Source organism: Cebus imitator, unplaced genomic scaffold, assembly GCF_001604975.1.
Source record: "Cebus imitator isolate Cc_AM_T3 unplaced genomic scaffold, Cebus_imitator-1.0 Scaffold15, whole genome shotgun sequence".
Classification (NCBI taxonomy): Eukaryota; Metazoa; Chordata; class Mammalia; order Primates; family Cebidae; genus Cebus; species Cebus imitator.
The window spans coordinates 11,325,705-11,344,021 of record NW_016107330.1 but is presented as its reverse complement, the minus strand read 5'-3'; the positions used below and the strand labels follow the sequence as shown (position 1 = coordinate 11,344,021).

General features: G+C 39.3%; 1 protein-coding gene across 9 annotated transcripts in view; it reads left to right on the top strand.

The window, feature by feature from the left end:
- EIF4G3 (eukaryotic translation initiation factor 4 gamma 3) overlaps positions 1–18,317 on the top strand; it is a 379,583-nt gene that overhangs the window by 86,075 nt on the left and 275,191 nt on the right. For 6 of the 9 annotated variants that reach the window (XM_037730567.1, XM_037730571.1, XM_037730564.1 and 3 more), the window contains exon 3: positions 5,642–5,717. The gene's annotated coding sequence lies outside the window, so the exon portion shown is untranslated. Of the gene's footprint in view, positions 1–5,641; positions 5,718–18,317 lie in introns of those variants that run through there. The other 3 variants (XR_005196570.1, XM_037730572.1, XM_037730575.1) reach the window with 1 other exon arrangement.

Below are 18,317 nucleotides of genomic sequence, written 5' to 3'. Positions count from 1 at the left end.
GTGCTTTAATACTCTTTAACCATCAAATTACATTTATTTCTGAAATTTGTCTTTTGTTATTATTTTACTAGAAAAAGAAGGTGGAGCATTTGAATTTTTTACATTTATATTTCTATTTAGAGTCTTAATTCAGTATTGCATAGCATCTGTATAATCTTACTAATGGTTTTGCTTGTATTTCCTAATTATATAAATCATAGCAATTTGAACTACAGAAATATCGTGGATGTACTACTGTATTTCAGTCATAGGTTTAAAAAAAAAATCAACATGTCCTGGATTATTGTATGTGCATGTTACACTGCTCATTTATTGAATTAGAATTATAAGTAGCACTGTGAAAAGCTGTTACCTTGAGCTCAGAGAGACAAAAACATCCAATGATTTATGCTTGGAGATACAGAGTTTGGTGAGAACTGGTAATATGTACAATGGCAGGCAGAATTAGGAAGGAAGTATGTTGTAACGTACAGAGTTTTACATGTGTCATTTATTTGAATTCAAATTCTGCAGAAAATTTCTGGCAGTTCCTGTCTCATACTGATTTATCTAGGCTTTTTTGGTGGACAGGTGTGCTAATTGCAACTTGTTACAAGTATTAAGTTCTGAGATAGGAGAGTGGAGGTGGTGGGAAAAAAAAAGTATTAAGAGATAGGGTCTTGCTGTGTTGCCCTGGCTGGAATACAGTGGCACGATCTTGGCTCACTGTAACCTATGCCTCCTGGGTTCAAGTCATCCTCCTGCTACAGCCTCCTAAGTAGCTGGGATCACAGGTGTGCATCACCACACTCTGCTAATTTTTGTATTTTTAGTAGAGATGGGATTTCACCATGTTGGCAGGGCTGGTCTCGAACTCCTGGCATCAAGTGATCCACCCACTTCGCCCTCCCAAAGTGCTGGAATTATAGGCGTGAGCCTCAAGTTCTTTTATTGAGATGTAATTCGTATATATGCCATAGAATTCATACTTCTAAAATGTGCAGTTCAGTGATTTTTTAAAACATATTTACAAGGTTGTACAACTATCAGCACTGTGAATTAAAGGAGAAAATTATTCCATAAAATTAATTCCTGTGGTTTCACTTATTACCTCACCAGTCTATGGTAGTGGATGCTCATTTGCCATTGGGCAGATGATTGAGCTTGGGTCAAGAATTCTGGACTTTTTAGAAGTTTTAGGGTGATAGGCCATTATCTTTTTTTTTTTATGAAATAAACCATTGTATTTCTTTCTGTAGTTAGGGCAAACATCTTTTGACCGGGTTGTGACATTTTTCTTAGGCAATGAAGTGTTATATTCTTGGATGGCCTGGTGTAATAGGAAGAGTATATGTTTTCGAGTATGGAGATACCTGGCCTGGTGTCTTAACTTAGCCTCACCTTGGGCAAGTTACTGCATCTTGTTGAGCCTCTGTTTACAGGAGAAAATATTAAGGGATTCAGTGAAGATAACATGGTTGGTTAGGCTAACAGCTGGGTTTGAGATTCAGATATTCTTTTCTATTTTCAGTTTTTGGTAGGACATTTTATTTTAATGTAATTGGTTTTCATACAAAAGATCTTTTAAGACAATATATTACTTCACAATAGTTTGTTGGTAGTTTACAGGGAGTTAAATAAATGAAATCAACATTATTTATTTGTGGCTATGGAGAAAGAATCTTACTGGACTATTGGCCAAATATATGATTGTCTCTTTAGAAATCTTGTATTTATAGCAATCTTATTATATAACAAGGTAAGTAAGAGAAATCAGGATTCTTAACTTTCTGTTTGTTAAGGGTAAGTGGAGTGACTCAGCATTTTGGGTGTAGTATTGATAATCATTTTCTTTTATTATTAATTATTTTCTAAATACTGAGAATCTGTGAAGATACTTATTTGAAATCCTGTTCTCACACAGCAAGAATTAGCCCTGGCTAGAGACAGCAATAGTACTTGTCACTGTAGAATAAAGAATGGCCTCATATTTTCCACCATTGTGTAACCACACTGCAGAACTCAAATGCAAAGAAAATTTTATTTCAGCTAAGGAATAGTCTTTATTCTGAGTTAATTGATAAGTGAACATTTTAAGGGCTTTTGTTCTAAAACTTTTTAGGTATATATACAAACACACGTATATATACACACACATGCATATGTATATATATACATGAACATGCACTTTGGATAAAGTATTTTTCTTTATGAAATCTTTTTTTTTCATATGGAGTCTCACTGTGTCGCCAGGCTGGAGTGCAGTGGCACAGTCCCGGCTCACTGCAACCTCTGCCTCCTGGGTTCAAGTGATTGTCCTGCCTCAGCCTCCTGAGTAGCTGGGACTAAGATGTGTGCCACTATGCCCAGCTAATTTTTGTATTTTTAGTAGAGATGGAGTTTCACCATGTTGGCTAGGATGGTCTCAATCTCCTGACCTCGTGATCCTCCTGCCTCAGCCTCCCAAAGTACTGGGATTACAGGCATGAGCCACTGTGCCTGGCCATGAAATGTTTTAATTTTGTTATTTCTCTTTTTTTTTGAGATGGAGTATCCCTCTGTTGCCCAGGCTGGAGTGTGGTGGTGTGATCTCGGCTCACTGCAACCTCTGCCTCCTGGGTTCAACTGATTCTCCTGCCTTAGCCTCCCAGTAGCTGGGAGTACAGGTGTGCGCCACCACACCCAGTTAATTTTTGTGTTTTTAGTAGAGACGGGGTTTTGCCATGTTGGCTAGGCTGGTCTTGAATTCCTGACCTCAAGTGATCTGCCTGCCTTGGCCTCCCAAAGTGCTGGGATTGCAGGAGTGAGCCACCGCACCCAGCCTAGCTTTGCTATTTTTCAGTGCAGCATTTTAAAAACAGTTCTCAGTGTCTAGGAAATAATGGCAATGCTTTTAACTGTTGTATGAGGTTGCTTGTTTAAAGAGCTCTCTAGAAACTGTTACAGTGTGACTAATTTTAACCATTAAAGTACAAATTTTTTTGATTTCCCTTTTTCTTTCTTTCTTTCTTTCTTTCTTTTTTTTTTTTGAGACGGAGTTTCGCTCTCGTTGCTGAGGCTGGAGTGCAATGGCACAATCTTGTCTTAGCGCAACCTCTGCCTCCTGGGTTCAAACAATTCTCCTGCCTCAGCCTCCCGAGTAACTGGGATTACAGGCATGCACCACTACGCCCAGCTAATTTTGTATTTTTAGTAGAGACAGTTTCTCCATGTTGGTCAGGCTGGTCTTGAACTTCCGACCTCTGTGATCTGCCCACCTCAGCCTCCCAGAGTGCTGGGATTACAGATGTGAGCCACCACTCCCAGCTCCCTGTTCTATCTCTGTGTAAACTTATAGTAGACTGTGGCTGCTTGGATGTAAAAAACTTTACTTTGAATGATTCTTTCAGACTGTGGCCACTTGTGGTCATTCTTAAAAACTTATTTGCAGCTCTCACTTTGTTTTCTGAACTATCTCATTGAATTAGAAAGGAATATGATATGAAAAGTACTAAAGCCGGGCGCCGTGACTCACGCCGGTAATCCTAGCACTTTGGGAGGCCGAGGCGGGTCGATCATGAGGTCAAGAGATCGAGACCATCCTGGCCAACATGGTGACACCCAGTCTCTACTAAAAAATGCAAAAATTAGCTGGGTGTGGTGGCGCATGCCTGTAGTCCCAGCTACTTGGGAGGGTCAAGCATTAGAATTGCTTGAACCTGGGAGGCGGAGGTTGCAGTGAGCCCGAGATTGTGTCACTGCACTCCATCTTGGTGCCTGGTGACAAAGTGAGACTCTGTCTCAAACAAAAAAAAGTACTAAATATTTTTGTTAGGTTGAAGGAAAGAATCTCTCTTATTTTGGGTTAGTATTCTTCTTAATTTTTTGAGACAGGCTCTCGCGCTGTTCTCCAGGCTGGAATGCAATGTGATCATGACCCACTGCAGCCTGGACCTCCTGCATGCACTCAGGTGATCCTCCAGCCTCAGCCTTTGAAGTAGCTGGGGCTACAGGCTTGTGTCACCACACTTGGCTAATTTAAAAAAAATTTTTTTAAAGATTAGCCAACATGGTTGGTTAGGCTAAAAGGTTTCCTATGTTGCCCAGGCTGGTTTTGAACTCGTAGGCTCCAGTGATTTACTGCCTCAGCCTCCCAAAATGCTGGGATTACAGGTGTGAGCCATCGCACCCAGCCCAGGTTACTATATTTAGGGTCATTGAAAAATATATTTAAATCATACAAATAATTCATATTTTTATAATATAGTGATATTACAATAATACTTGTAATAACATTGTAAAAAACATAATACAGTTATGCAAACCCACCATCCGGAGGTAATTGCTATAGATCTTTTGGTGCCAGTCTTTTGGTTGTCATTCTTAAATAAGTCCAGAATTTAAGAAAATACTAGTACTTTTTATTCCAAAAATATCACCTTACCAAGTAGAAGAGGTTACATCTTTCTATTTTGAAGCTGAATAAAATGATAGTCTTTTGTGTTTTAATAGAATGTCCTGCCAACATCATGAAATATTTTACACTAAATTATGGTGGATAGCCTCTTTTTAAAAATAGGGAGCTGGTGGTGACTGTCAGGAAAGTAACATAAAATAGAAAAAGAAACAACTGTATTTGCCATTTCTTTTTCTTTTTTTTTTTTTTGAGACATTGTTTTGCTCTGTTGCCAGGCTGGAGTGCAGTGGCGTGATCTCAGCTCATTACAACCTCCTCCTCCCAGCTTTAAGCCATTCTCCTGCCTCAGCCTCCTGAGTAGCTGGGACTACAGGCGTACACCACCATGCCCAGCTAAGTTTTTGTACTCTTAGTAGAGGCAGAGTTTCACCATGTTGGCCAGGATGGTCTTGATTTCTTGACCTTGTGATCTGCCTGCCTTGGCCTTCCAAAGTGCTGGGATTATGGGCGTGAGCTGCTGCGCCCGCCCTGTATTTGCCATTTCTATGTAGTTAAAACGGAATAGGCCTTTGTCAGCAATTTTCACTTGATGAATAATTTATCCTTCTGAATATTTTGCTTGTGTACTTCCTTAGTTTTTGTTTTTTGTTTTTTGAGACAGAGTCTTGCTCTATTCCTTAGGCTGGAGTGCTGTGGCACAATGATTGCTCACTGCAAACTCAAACTTTTGTGTTCAAGTGATCCTACCACCTCAGCCTCCCGAGTAGCAGATGCTGCAGGTGCTGGTGACCACACTTGGCTAATTTAATAGAGACAGGGTCTGGCTGTGTTGGCCAGGCTTGTCTTGAACTCTTGAGCTTTAGTGATTCTCTCAATTTGACCTCCCAAAGTGTTGAGATTATAGGCATGAGCCACTGCGCCCAGCTGTTTTTTTGTTTTGTTTTGTTTTTTCAGTAGAAAGTAAAGGTGGCAGAGTCTCATCATGGGCATAAAATTTGGTACTTGCCATATAGTTGTGTTTATTTTGGGTTTCTCTGGAATGTTTATCATGGGAAGGCTTTTGAAGACATTGATTTAGTTATTTTAGGACATCTGAACAATTTTATTTTTTAGTTTTAGTGGAGAAGTATATAACTCAATAATTGGGTGGAAGTATATAACTCACTAATTGGAAAATGCTTCAGTTGTTGGTGGAATTTTGTGGTGGCAAGTTTCTCTATTAAGCATCCATTTTTGAATTCTGTTATCCTTAACTCGCTCTTCTAGAATTCCTAGAGGACCTGTGCAACAGCCTCTTGAGGATCGAATCTTCACTCCCACTGTCTCAGCAGTCTACAGCACGGTGAGTGTCTGAAGGTTGTCAGATAGTGTGTGTGCTTTTGTGTGTGAATCCTTGTTATTGCAGGCAGTGTTTGTTTGACAAATGACAAGTTTTTGGCAAAAATTGTTCAGTGAATTTCTGAATAGAATGAGATGTCTATAATAGAATAAGGTGAATAGGCCCTTTCCCCGTAGAGATCTAAGAAATGGAGTAAAACAAATACTATGGTAAAATAGAGTGACCTGTCTTATTTTTCCTTTCTATAAATATTAACCTCTGTATTATTACTATTTTTATTATCATTATTATTTTTGAGATGGAGTTTCACTGTTGCCCAGACTGGAGTGCAGTGTTGTGATCTTGGCTCACTGCAACCTCTGCCTCCTGGGTTCAACTGATTCTTCCACCTCAGCCTTCCATGTAGCTGGGACTACAGGCACGGGCCACCGCAGTTGGCTAATTTTTGTATTTTTAGTACAGACAGGGTTTTGTCGTAGTGGCCAGGCTGGTCTGAAACTTCTGACCTCAAGTGATCCACCTACCTTGGCCTCCCAGAGTACAGCCTTGTATTATTCTTTTTTGACACTTAATTTTATTTTCTTTCAGGATTTTTCTTAAAAAATGTTATCAGTTTACCATTTTCTAAACTTTAAATTTAAAAAATTTTACTTTTCATTCTCCCTGATTACATATTTTTAAAATGCTGAAAGTGTAGAAGAGTGAACACTGTTTTGTTTTTAATTTTTGAGACAGAATTTTGTTCTTGTTGCCCAGGCTCCAGTGCAGTGGCATGATTATGGCTGACAGCAGCCTTGAACTGCTGGCCTCAAGTGAGCCTCCTGCCTCAGTCTCCCAAGTAACTGGGACTACAGTCACATGCTACTATGACTAAAAATATTTTTAGTGGATACAGGGTCTTAATATGCTGCTCAGGCTGGTTAGACTCCTGAGCTCAAGCAATCCTCCTGCCTCTGCCTCCCAAAGTGCTGGAATTATAGACAATGAGCCATTATGGCCAGCCCATTTAATTTTTTTTATATTAGATAGTTGATTCAAATTCATAAATGAAAGGAGAATAATTATTTATTTTGAGGACTCTTACTTTGTTGTACAGGCTAGTTTCAAGTTCCTGGACTCAAGTGATCCTCCCACCTCGACCTCCTAAAGTGCTGGGATTATAGGTGTGAGCCACCATGCCCAACCATATGAAAGGAAATTTTAAAGTTTGAGGATGAAGGTAGTAATATTAGAAGCAAATTCTAGGTGTGTTACAGTGAACCTAATGTAATTTAGGGGAATTAGGGAGTGAAACCTATCTTTTAACCAAATGGTATGTTGAACCAATGTTTTGGTTCAACATGCCATTTATTTCTGTGGATATAGATAGGATGCCTTAAAAGGGACTCATAGTCTACTGAGGGTGATAAGAAAATAAATAATTGTAATATAAAGTGATATGATGGAAAAGTGATTCTTAATATTTTGGGTTATGAATCACTTTTAGAATATGAAAATAGTTGTAATACTTTCTCTTTCAAGAAGAACTTATATTCAGTGTTTATGTATAATTTCAGAGTTTCCGAGATGTCTATCAGGTCATTTCTTTTTTTTTTCTTTATTTTATTTTATTTTTTGAGATGGAATCTCACTCTGTCGCCCAGGTTACAGTGCAGTGTTTCAATCTTGGCTCACTGCAACCTCTGCCTCCCAGTTAAAGTGATTCTCCTGCCTCAGCCTCTTGAGTAGCTGTAATTATAGGCTTGTACCACTACACCTGGGTAATTTTCGTATTTTTAGTAGAGTTGGGATTTCACCATATTGTCCAGGCTGGTCTCGAACTCCGGACCTCAAGTGATCTGCCCAACTCGGCCTGTCCAAGTGCTGGGATTACAGGTGTGAGCCACCACACCCGGCCTCATCAGGCCATTTCTTGGCTCCAGATTAAGAACCTTTGAGATATGAATATGTTAATTCAATGGGAAAGGAAGAGGTGACTGCATTGAGATTGTGTCACTTAACAGAGAAGATGCAAGACCTCTATAGTTAGAGAAAGGAAGGCAAAGCCTTCTAGGAAGTGAAGATTCAGAGGCCTGGTTAGTGGAATGGCCAGTAGTCAATTTGCTGTGACATATGAAGTGAAATAAAGAGTTTGTAGGTCAGTTTGGGGGTTTTAAGCTGATCTTTGTATATTATGCCAATTAACCAAGAATGATGGCATATGCCTATAGTCCCAGGTACTCTAGAAGCTGAAGCAAGAGAATCACCTGAGGCCAGAAGTTCAAGGCTGCAGTGAGTTTTGATCAAACCTCTCCATTCCAGCCTAGGTGACAAGAGTGATACCCTCACTCAAAACAAACAACAAACAAACAAAAAAGAGTATCATGTATCATGCAGGTAATGGGTAGGATAGTTCTTCCTGGGCTTTCTGAAACAAGGCTCAGTAACACCTGTTGTAGATCAATTAATTATTTCCACAGCCCTATTCACTCTTAGAATTGACCCAGTTTTTTTTTTTTTTTTTTTTTTTTTTTTTTTTTTTTTTTTTTTTTTTTTTTTTTTTTTTTTTTTTTTTTTTTTTTAAAATCCAGTTTTGTTTGTAAATTATCTGGTCACCCTAATCATTAGGAACCTTCAGTTCACATTGAAAAATAACCTTTGGCTGAGTGTGCTGTCTCCTACCCATGATCCCAGCACTTGGGGATGCCAAGGCGGGAGGATTGCTTGAACCTAGTAGTTCAGTAGCAGCCTGGGCAACATAGTGAGACCCCGTCTCAACAAAAAATTAAAAACAAACAAGCTACACCAAAAAAAACTGGCCAGTCTATAATCCCAGCACTTTGGGAGACTGAGGCAGGCAGATCACCTGAGTTTGGTAATTTAAGACCCAGGAGGTGGTGAGCCAAGATTGCATGATTGCACTCCAGCAACCTGGGCAAGCAGAGGAAAACTACGTCTCAAAAAAATAAAAAAAAAAGAAAGAAAGAAAGAAAGAAAAACTAGCTAGGCACGGTGGTACAAACTTGTAATCCTAGGGAGTTGGGAGACTGAGGCAGGAGAATCACTTGAGCTCAGGCGGTCAAGGCTGCAGTGTTCCACTGCATTCCAGCCTGCGCAATAGAGCAAGACCCTGTGTCTTAAGAAAAAAAAAATCTTAAAGTATTTTTTTCTGGCCAGATGTGGTGCTTCACACCTGTAATCCCAGCACTTTGGGAGGTCAAGGCAGGCAGATCATGAGGTCAGGAGTTCCAGACCAGCCTGGCCAATATGGTGAAACCCTGTCTGTACTAAAAATACAAAAATTAGCTGGGCATGGTGGTGCATGCCTGCAGTCCCAGCTACTTGGGAGGCTAGGGCAGAAGAATAACTTGAACCTGGAAGGCAGAGGTTGCAGTCAGCCAAGGTCATGCCACTGCACTCCAGCCTGGGCAACAGAGCGAGACTCTGTCTTAAAAATAATAATAATAATAATAATAATGGTAATTTTTTCTGGCTTGACGCCATGGCTGACACCTGTAATCCCAGCACTTTGGGAGGCTGAGGTGGGTGGATCGTGAGATCAGGAGTTCAAGACCAACCTGGCAAAGATGATGAAATCCTGTCTCTGTTGAAAATACAAAAATTAGCCATGCATGGTGACGGGCTACTCAGGAGGGTGAGGCAGAGAATTGCTTGAACCTGGAGGCGGAGGTTGCAGTGAGCTGAGTTCATACCACTGCTCTCCAGCCTGGGTGACAGAGTGAGATTGTGTCTCAAAAAAAAAACAACAACTTACTTTTTAATAAATTGTTTTTATTCTTAGTAATTTAAGTCTCTGTTGCACTTTTACAATATTGTAGGACACACTTAAATGAATGGGTAGGTATGGTGTTATGTGTGTATATATATATAGGTTTTCATTTACTGGTTGTAGTTTATAACTCCCATGTCCCGTTTTACAGTCTTTTGTTATAATGTTGGGTGTTGTTAGGCTTCAGGGGCAGACCTCAGGAAATAGAACCTTTTCTGCCCTCTTTTCACCTGCCCCAAAGCAGGACTCTAATCTTAACCCACTTTTCTGATTGTGGGTCTTAAGTTTCTCCAGAGAGAGGGTCCTAACCCTATACATGGTTATGGGGGAAGAGCAATGCTGAAGTCTTATAGCTTCCATAAAAGGACTGGATTTGGAGAGCTTCCAGATAGCTGAACACATGGATATTCCTGGTGGGAGGCACACCCAGGGAAGGAGGGCATGGAAGCGTCACATCCCTTTCCCCATGCCTCACCCTTATGTGTCTTTTTATCTGTATCCTTTGTAGTATCCTATATAATAAACCAGTAAGCCTACGTAAGTGTTTCCCTGAGTTCTGTGAGCCACTCTGGAATATTAATTAAACGTAAAGATGGGGTTGTGAGAACCACAGCTTGAAGCTAGTTGGTCAGAAGTTCCTGAGCTAAATGATGTCTGAGTGTTGGGGGGCAGTCTTGTGGGGGGTTGAGCCCCCTAACCTGTAGGATATGATACTATCTCCGGGTAGATAATGTCTGAATTGGAGGACACCCAACTGGCGTCCACTGTTTGATGCGTGGAGAAAGCCCCTCACTATCTCTTCTGTATTGTTGTGGTGTAAGAACAGAGAAAAAACAGTTTGAGAGAGTGTTTCTGAAAACTGTAGGAAAGTGATTGACTGGGTGCTTTGAAGCCCTTAGTTTCCCTTCTTCTTAGCCCTAGGATTATGTATTGATTATTATTCCTCTAGTGTTTAAGTTCGTTGGCATCATTCCTGTCATGATGTAAAAGTTAACCCTCAGTTCACCTCCCACTGCCTTAGTATATGGTGTCCATATGTCACTTTCATTGAGTTGGTTAAACTTATTGAAAGGCTTGAAAGACTCCTGGACAGTCTAAAAATTAAACAAAGATTGTGCTTTTTTATATCTGGTATTTAGGCTTTATACACTAATATCTGCCATTTTACATAATAGGGATTTGCTGACAAGCAAAGAAGCATTAAAAGTTGGACTTGGCCGGGCATGGTCGCTCACACCTGTCATCCTAGCACTTTGGGAGGCCAACATGGTAGGAGGATTGCTTGAGCTCAGGAGTTTGGGACCAGCCTGGGCAACATGGTGAGACCCTGTCTCTCTATTATTTTTATTTATTTATTTTTTCGAGACGGAGTTTCACTCTTGTTGCTCAGGCTGGAGTGCAATGGTGTCATCTCTGCTTACCGCAACCTCTGCCTCCCAGGTTCAAGCTCCTGCCTCAGCCTCCTGAGTAGCTGGGATTACAGGTGTGCAGCATCACGCCCAGCTAATTTTATATTTTTAATAGAGACGGGATTTCTCCATGTTGGTCAGGCTGGTCCCAAAGTCCTGACCTCAGTTGATCTGCCCACCTGGGCCTCCCACAATACTGGAATCAGATGTGAGCCATCAGACCCAGCCCCCTGTCTCTTATATTTTTAAAAAATTAAGAAAAATAAGTTGGGGATGTGTGCAGTTGGCTTATGCCTTTAATCCCAGCACTTTGGGAGGCCGAGGTGGGTGGATCATTTGAGATCAGGAGTTCCAGACCGGCTTGGCCAACATTGTGAAACTCTGCCTCTACTAAAAATACAAGCAATTAGCTGGGTGTGGTGGCATGAGCCTGTAATCCCAGCTATTCAGGAGGTTGAGGTATGAGGATTGCTTGAACCCAGGAGTCAGAGGTTGCAGTGAACTGAGATTGCACCACTGCACTCCAGCTTGGGTGATAGAGCAACTGTCTCCAAAAAAAAAAAAGACTCATCTGCCAGAATGTGTTCATATTACATTTAGTCTAGTTATTTTGTATTTGTTTTTTTTTTTAACCTGGTTTATGCAAATTTGTCCTGGGAACATTTATCAGGGATGAGAGGGAAGCTTATGCCATTATTCCTTATTAGCCATAATTGAGTGATTGATCATATGAACAAGAAAAGAATCAAGCACATATTTTTAAAAGGTCTAGTAAGAGCTGCATATGTTAAATGGTGGGGGGAAAATGTCAAAACTAAAGAAACATAGATTATTGAAATATTGATAATTTTTGTATATTGGCATGCCTTTGCAAAATAAACTATGGAATTTTACTGTATTGTATAATTTTGTCTTATATATGTTACTTAGAGAAATTAGATTTTATGATTGTCAGGCTAGTATTTCTGATAGAATTGCAAAGATGAACTTAATAGTAGAATAATGACTACTAAAAGAAGGAGCAGTTTATATTCTGTTAGATCGGAAGGTTGTCTTAATAACTGCTTATGAAAAATTTTTGTAAATTTTTAAAATTACTTCTTAATAAATAGTTTTTATTTTTTCATTTTTTTGAGACAGGGTCCTCCCCTCTTGCACAGGCTGGAGTACGGTGACGTGGTTTCAGCTGACTATAGATAATTCCTCTTCAATGCCATAAAATTTATTTTCTTCTTTCTTTCCTCTCTCTTTTTTTTGGTTGAGACAGGGTCTCCCTCTGTTGCCTAAGGTGGAATGCAGTGGCACGATCATGGCTCACTAAAGCCTTAAACTCCTGGACTCAGGCAATTCTCCGCCCGCAGCTTCCCAAGTACTTAGGACTACAGGCGCACGTCATCATACCTGGCTAATTTTTAAATTTTTTGTAGAGATGAGATCTTGTTATATTGCCCAGGCTAGTCTCTAATGTCAGGGCTCATGCAGTTCTTCTGCCTCAGCCTTTCAGAGTGCTGGGATTACAGACATGAGCCACCATGCCCAACTATGCCATAAAATTTCATGTCTTTTTTTTTTTTTTTGAGACAGGGTCTTATTCTGTCATCCATGCTGGAGTGCAGTGGCTCAGCCATGGTTTGCTACAGCCTCAATCTCTTAGGCTCAAGAGATCCTCTTACCTCAGCCTCCCAAGTAGCCAGGGCTACAGATGTACACCATGACTCCTGGCTAATTAAAAAACTTTTTTTTTTTCCATCTTTGTAGAGACAAGGTCTTTCTGTGACGCCCAGGCTGGTCTTGAACTCCTGAACTCAAGCAATTTTCTCACCTCAGCCTCCTAAAGTGTTGGGATTACAGATGTGAGCCACTGCTCCTGTCCTCATGATCCATTTAGCCATTTTATACTTTATAAAATCTTTATTCTTTTACCCTAAAGCTTTGTTTAATTAGAAAACCATGCTTTTATTTCTTTTGCCAGGTCACTGTTGAGTATTTGCCAGGTCACTGTTGAGTAGGCCATGATATCAGTGGAGACACCTCACCAGAGACAAAATTTAGCTTGGGTTGGTCAATATTCTTTAGGCAGTGGTGTCTAGCTGGATGTAAATCTATTTAATTGTCCTAGCATCTAGCACAGATGGCAAATACGTCAATTAAACTGAAGGTTTATTTATACTTTATTTATAAGAATCATTTTATTTATTTATGTTTACATCTCTGCTTTTAAAAATTGATAATTATTTGTGGGATACATTAATTAATTAATTAATTAATTTCTTTGCTTGCATCTCTCAGGCTGCAGTGCAGTTGTGCCATCTCAGCTCACTATAACCACTGCCTCCTGGGTTCACGTGATTCTCCTGCCTCAGCCTCCCTAGTAGCTGGGAATACAGGTGTGCGCCACGCCCAGTGAATTTTTGTATTTTTAATAGAGACATTATTTCACCATATTGGCCAGGCTGGTCTCAAACTTCAGACCTCAAGTGATCCGTCTAGTTTGGCCTCCCAAAGTGCTGGGATTACAGGCATGAGCCAACCGTGTCCAGCCACAAGTGTTATTTTGATACATGCAAATAATGTGTGGTAGTCAAATCAGGGTGATGAATTAGGGTATTCATCACCTCAAATATTTATCTTTTGGTGTTGAGAACATTTCAAATCTTCTAACTATTTTGAAATATAAATGTGAACTATGGTCGCCCTACTCTGCTAACACTAGAACTTATTCCTTTTATCTAAATGTATGTTTGAACTCATTAACCAACCGGTCTTCGTATCTCTCACCACCCTTCCTTGCTTCCCAGCCTCTGGTAACCATCATTCTACTCTGCACCTATGTAAGATGAAATTTTTTTAATTCCCACGTAGGAGTGAAGACATGCTATTTTTCCTTAGGTTCTTGGCTTATTTCACTTAACATCATGACCTCCTGTTCCATTTCTGTTGTTACACATGGGCGTGGTTGAGTAGTATTTGATTGTGTATATGTAACACATTTTCATTATCCATTGATCTGTTGATGGATACTTACATTGATCCACATCTTGGATATTGTGAATAGTGCTGCAGTAAACATGGGTGGTAGCTATTTCCTTGCATTGAATTCATAGGTAAATAAATGAATGCTATAAATTCAAAATGTTGTAAATTTCATTTATAATTTTAATGCACTGATTTTCTTTCTTTTGGATATATACTCAGCAGTGGGATTGCTGGACCATATGATAGATCTATTGTAGTTTTTTCATGAACCTTTATACTGTTGTCCATAGTGGCCATGTAAACTTATATTCCCAGCAGCAGTGTACGAGCATTCTCTTTTCTCTGCTTTCTCAGCAGTGTCTGTTTTTTGTATGTTTAGTAATAGATACTTTAACTGGAGGGAGATGATATCTCATTGTGGTTTTGATTTGCATTTCCCTGATGATTAAACATTTTTCATATACTTATCTTCCATGTGTATATTTTCTTTTGAGAAATGTCTGTTTATATCATTTACCTTTTTTTTTTTTTTTTTGTCCTAGACAGGATCTTGTTCTTGTTGCCCAGGCCGGAGGACAGTGGTTCGATCTTGGCTCACTGCAGCCTCCTGGGCTCAAGCAATCCTCCTGCCTCAGCTTCCTGCGTAGCTAGGACTACAAGTGTGCAGCCTCCACACTGGGCCAATTTATTTATTTATTTTTGCAGATAATGGGGTCTCACTGTGTTGCCCGGGATGGTCTTAAATGCCTGGATTCAAGCAAGTCCTCCTATCTGGACCTCCCAAAGTGCTGGGATTATAGATGTGAGCAACTTTGTCTGGCCCTGCCTGCCCATTTTTAAATTGGATTTTCTTTTCTTTTTTCTTTTCTTTTTGCTATTGAGTTATGTTTCTTATATAGTTTGGCTGTTAATCACTTGTCAGATGGATAGTTTGCATATATTTTCCCCCATTCTGTAGGTTGTCTCTTCATTCTGTTGATTGTTTCCTTAAATGTGCAGAAACTTTTTAATTGGATGTAATCTCGTTTCTTTATTTGTTCATTTTTTATTTGCTTTTGTTTTCTCTTTTTAGATTTTACCCCAAAGAAAAATCTTTTTTCAGACCAATGTTCAAAGCATTTCCCTGGTGTTTTCTTCTATTAGTTTCATAGTTTCAGGCCATAACATTTAAATCTTTAATCCATTTTGATTTGATTTTTGTATATGGTTAGAGGTGGGATCTAGTTTCATTTCTCTGCATGTGGATATTCAGTGTTTCCAGCACTGTTTGTTGAGGAGACTGCCCTTTCTCCTATGTAAGTTCTTGGCACCTTTAAAAAAATGAATTGGCTGTAAATAAATGGATTTATTTTTTGATTCTGTATTGTCTTCCATTGGTCTATGTGTTTGTTTTTAGTCCAGTACTGTGCTGTTTGGGTTACTGTAGCTGCGCAGTATATTTTGAAGTTAGATAGTATGATGTCTGTAGTTTGTTTGTTTGTTTGTTTATTTATTTATTTATTTTTGAGACGGAGTCTCTCTCTTTTGCCAGGCTGAAATGCAGTGGCACGATCTCAGCTCACTGCAATCTCCGCCTCCCAGGTTCAAGCGATTCTCCTGCCTTAGCCTCCCAAGTAGCTGGGACTACAGGCGTGCACCACCACACCTGGCTAATTTTTGTATTTTATTAGAGACAGGGTTTCACTATATTGGCCAGGATGGTCTCCATCTCCTGACTTCGTGATCCACCTGCCTCGGTTTCCCAAAGTGCTGGGATTGCAGGTGTGAGCCACCACTCCTGGCCTGTAGTTAATTTTTCTTTATTTTTTATTTTTATTTTTTGAGACGGAGTCTTGTTCTGTCACCCAGGCTGGAGTACAGTGGACCAATCTCAGCTCACTGCAGCCTCCACTTCCCAGGTTGAAGCAATTTTCCTGCCTCAGCCTTCTGAGTAGCTGGGACTACAGGCCCACACCACCATGCCTGGTTAATTTTTGTGTTTTTAGTAGAGGCAGGGTTTCACCATATTGGTCAGGCTAGTGTCAAACTCCTGACCTCAGCTGATCCACCTACCTTGGCCTCCTAATGTGCTGGGATTACAGGTGTGAGCCACTGCACCTAGACTCTAGTGTTTTTTTTTTTTTTTTTTTAAGGATTGCTTTGGCTATTTGGGGTCTTCTGTAGTTCCATATGAATTTTATGATTTTTTTCTTTGAAGAATTTTAGTATTTTGATAAGGATTCCATTGAATCTATAGATTGCTTTTGTCAAAATATTAATTCTTCCAATTCATGAACACGGGGTGGTTTTCCATTTTCTTTGGTGACTTCTTTAATTTCTTTCATCAGTGCCTTATAGTTTTTCTTGTGTAACCTCCTTGGTTCAGTATATTCTTAGGTGTGTCTGTGTGTGTGTGTATGTGGTTCCTGTAAATGAGATTGCTTTCTTAATTTTTTTTTTTTTGCTAGTTCATTTTTGGTGTATAGAAAGGCTTCTGATTTTTGTATGTTGATTTTTGTATACTGCAACTTTGTAGAATGTATTTATAATTTTAAGAGTTTTTGATGGTTAGCAGAGCATGGTGGTATGCATCTGTGGTCCCAGCTACTTGGGTGGGTTAGGCGGGAGAATCTCTTGAGCCTGGGAAACCAAGGCTGGTGTGAGCCATAATTGTGCCACTGCAGAACAGTTTGGCTGTCCTGAGCACCTGGAAATGGAATTGTTGACCTTAATACCAAGAAGGTTGGGAAAGCACCAAAATCTGCATGTGGCATGTGCCTTGGCAGATTTTGAGGGGTTCATGCTGTGAGGCCTAAAGTTGTTATGAGAAGGTGGCATTTTAGGTGATATCTGAACCATGAAGTGTATTCAGCTCTTCATGGATGAGGAAGAAGAGTATGAACCTTCCAAATAGATACTGCAGAGCTGCAAGGCTTTAAGGTGGGAGCCTCCTGATGATTGGAGGCTCAGAACCATGCTGTCCACTAGAACATTTCCTGTTGAGCGCTTGAAATGTGACTAACGCAGAGGACCTGAATTTTAAATTTTATTTAATTTTCATTAATTTAAATGTGGATAGCTGCATGTGGTTCCTACCAAATTTGAAAGTGCCCTTCTAGAGGCTGAGAAAATCTAGGTCATATTATTTTGTAAGGTTTTGATGAGGTACTTGGGTTTTGTCTGATGTATAGAAGGAGCTGTTGGAGAGTTTCTACTAAGGGAATGACATAGTTAAATCATGAAAATACTTATATTTATTAAGAGATGAATTGGAGTTTATAGGTTACATGGGGAACAGAATGTTAAGAGCAGCCTAAGTGGCTCTGGAATCTGACCAAATAAATTCAGATCCTAGTGCTTCCACATAGCGGCTGTGTGTTTCATTGGGCAAGTTTCTTGTACCTCAGTTTCTTTCCTCATTAGTAAAATGGAGATAATATTGCCGATCTCCAAAGGTCCTTATGAAGGTTAAGTGAGACAAATCCATTTAAACCTGCTAGAACTGATACACAGTCATCACTCAGATATTTACCAGCAGCTGTTGCCACCATCAGTACTTGACTCTTACAACTAGCATGAAGAAACTGCTAATTATTCATACCATTCATTTGATACGAAATCTGAACAAGCTTAACATAGTGTTAGATAAAATGCTTGTGATTTTCATTTCAAGTGTTGCTTTTTTATTTTTAAAAAATATTTTAAAAAATTGTGTGTGTGTATATGTATATATATATAAAGATATATATAAAGACATATATATATAATATATGTGTGTGTGTGTGTGTGTGTGTGTGTGTGGAGGGAGAGAGAGAGAGAGAGAGAGAGAGAGAGAGAGAGAGAGACACCTGAGGCCTCCCTGTGATGCCCACACTGGTCTCGAACTCCTGGGCTCAAACAGTCCTTCTTCTTTAGCTCCCAGAGTGTTGTGATTACAGGCATGAGCCACTGCACCCAGCCAATGGTGTTGCTTTTCAAACTTTAGTATTTATCATCAATACATATTATATGTTTGTCATCTTGGAATGTCCAACTTTATTACCTTAGAAAAGTAAACTCTTTTAATAAATTACTAGACGTACATGATACAAAACTTAGAAAGCTAAGGGATAAAAGACTGTGTTATAATTATACATGTATTAAATATATTTTCTCTTTTTACTTAACCATTGCCATATTATTAGAAACATTGTTTTATTTTTAATAATTTCATACAAAAATTTTTGTGGAATATATGGTTTTTTGTGGAAATATATAATTTTTGTGGAAATAATATAGTTTTAATAGTGTTGCTCAGGTGTTGTTATAGTTGTAGATTATTGTCACTTTTAAAAGCTACTTCATTCTCTCTGTTTTTGACTTATGTGGGAAAATAGCATTTGGAAAGTAGCTGTAAGTGCTTTCTTTTTCTTCTTTTTTCTTTTTCTTTCTTTCTTTCTTTTTTTTTTTTTTTTTTTTTTTTTTTTTTTT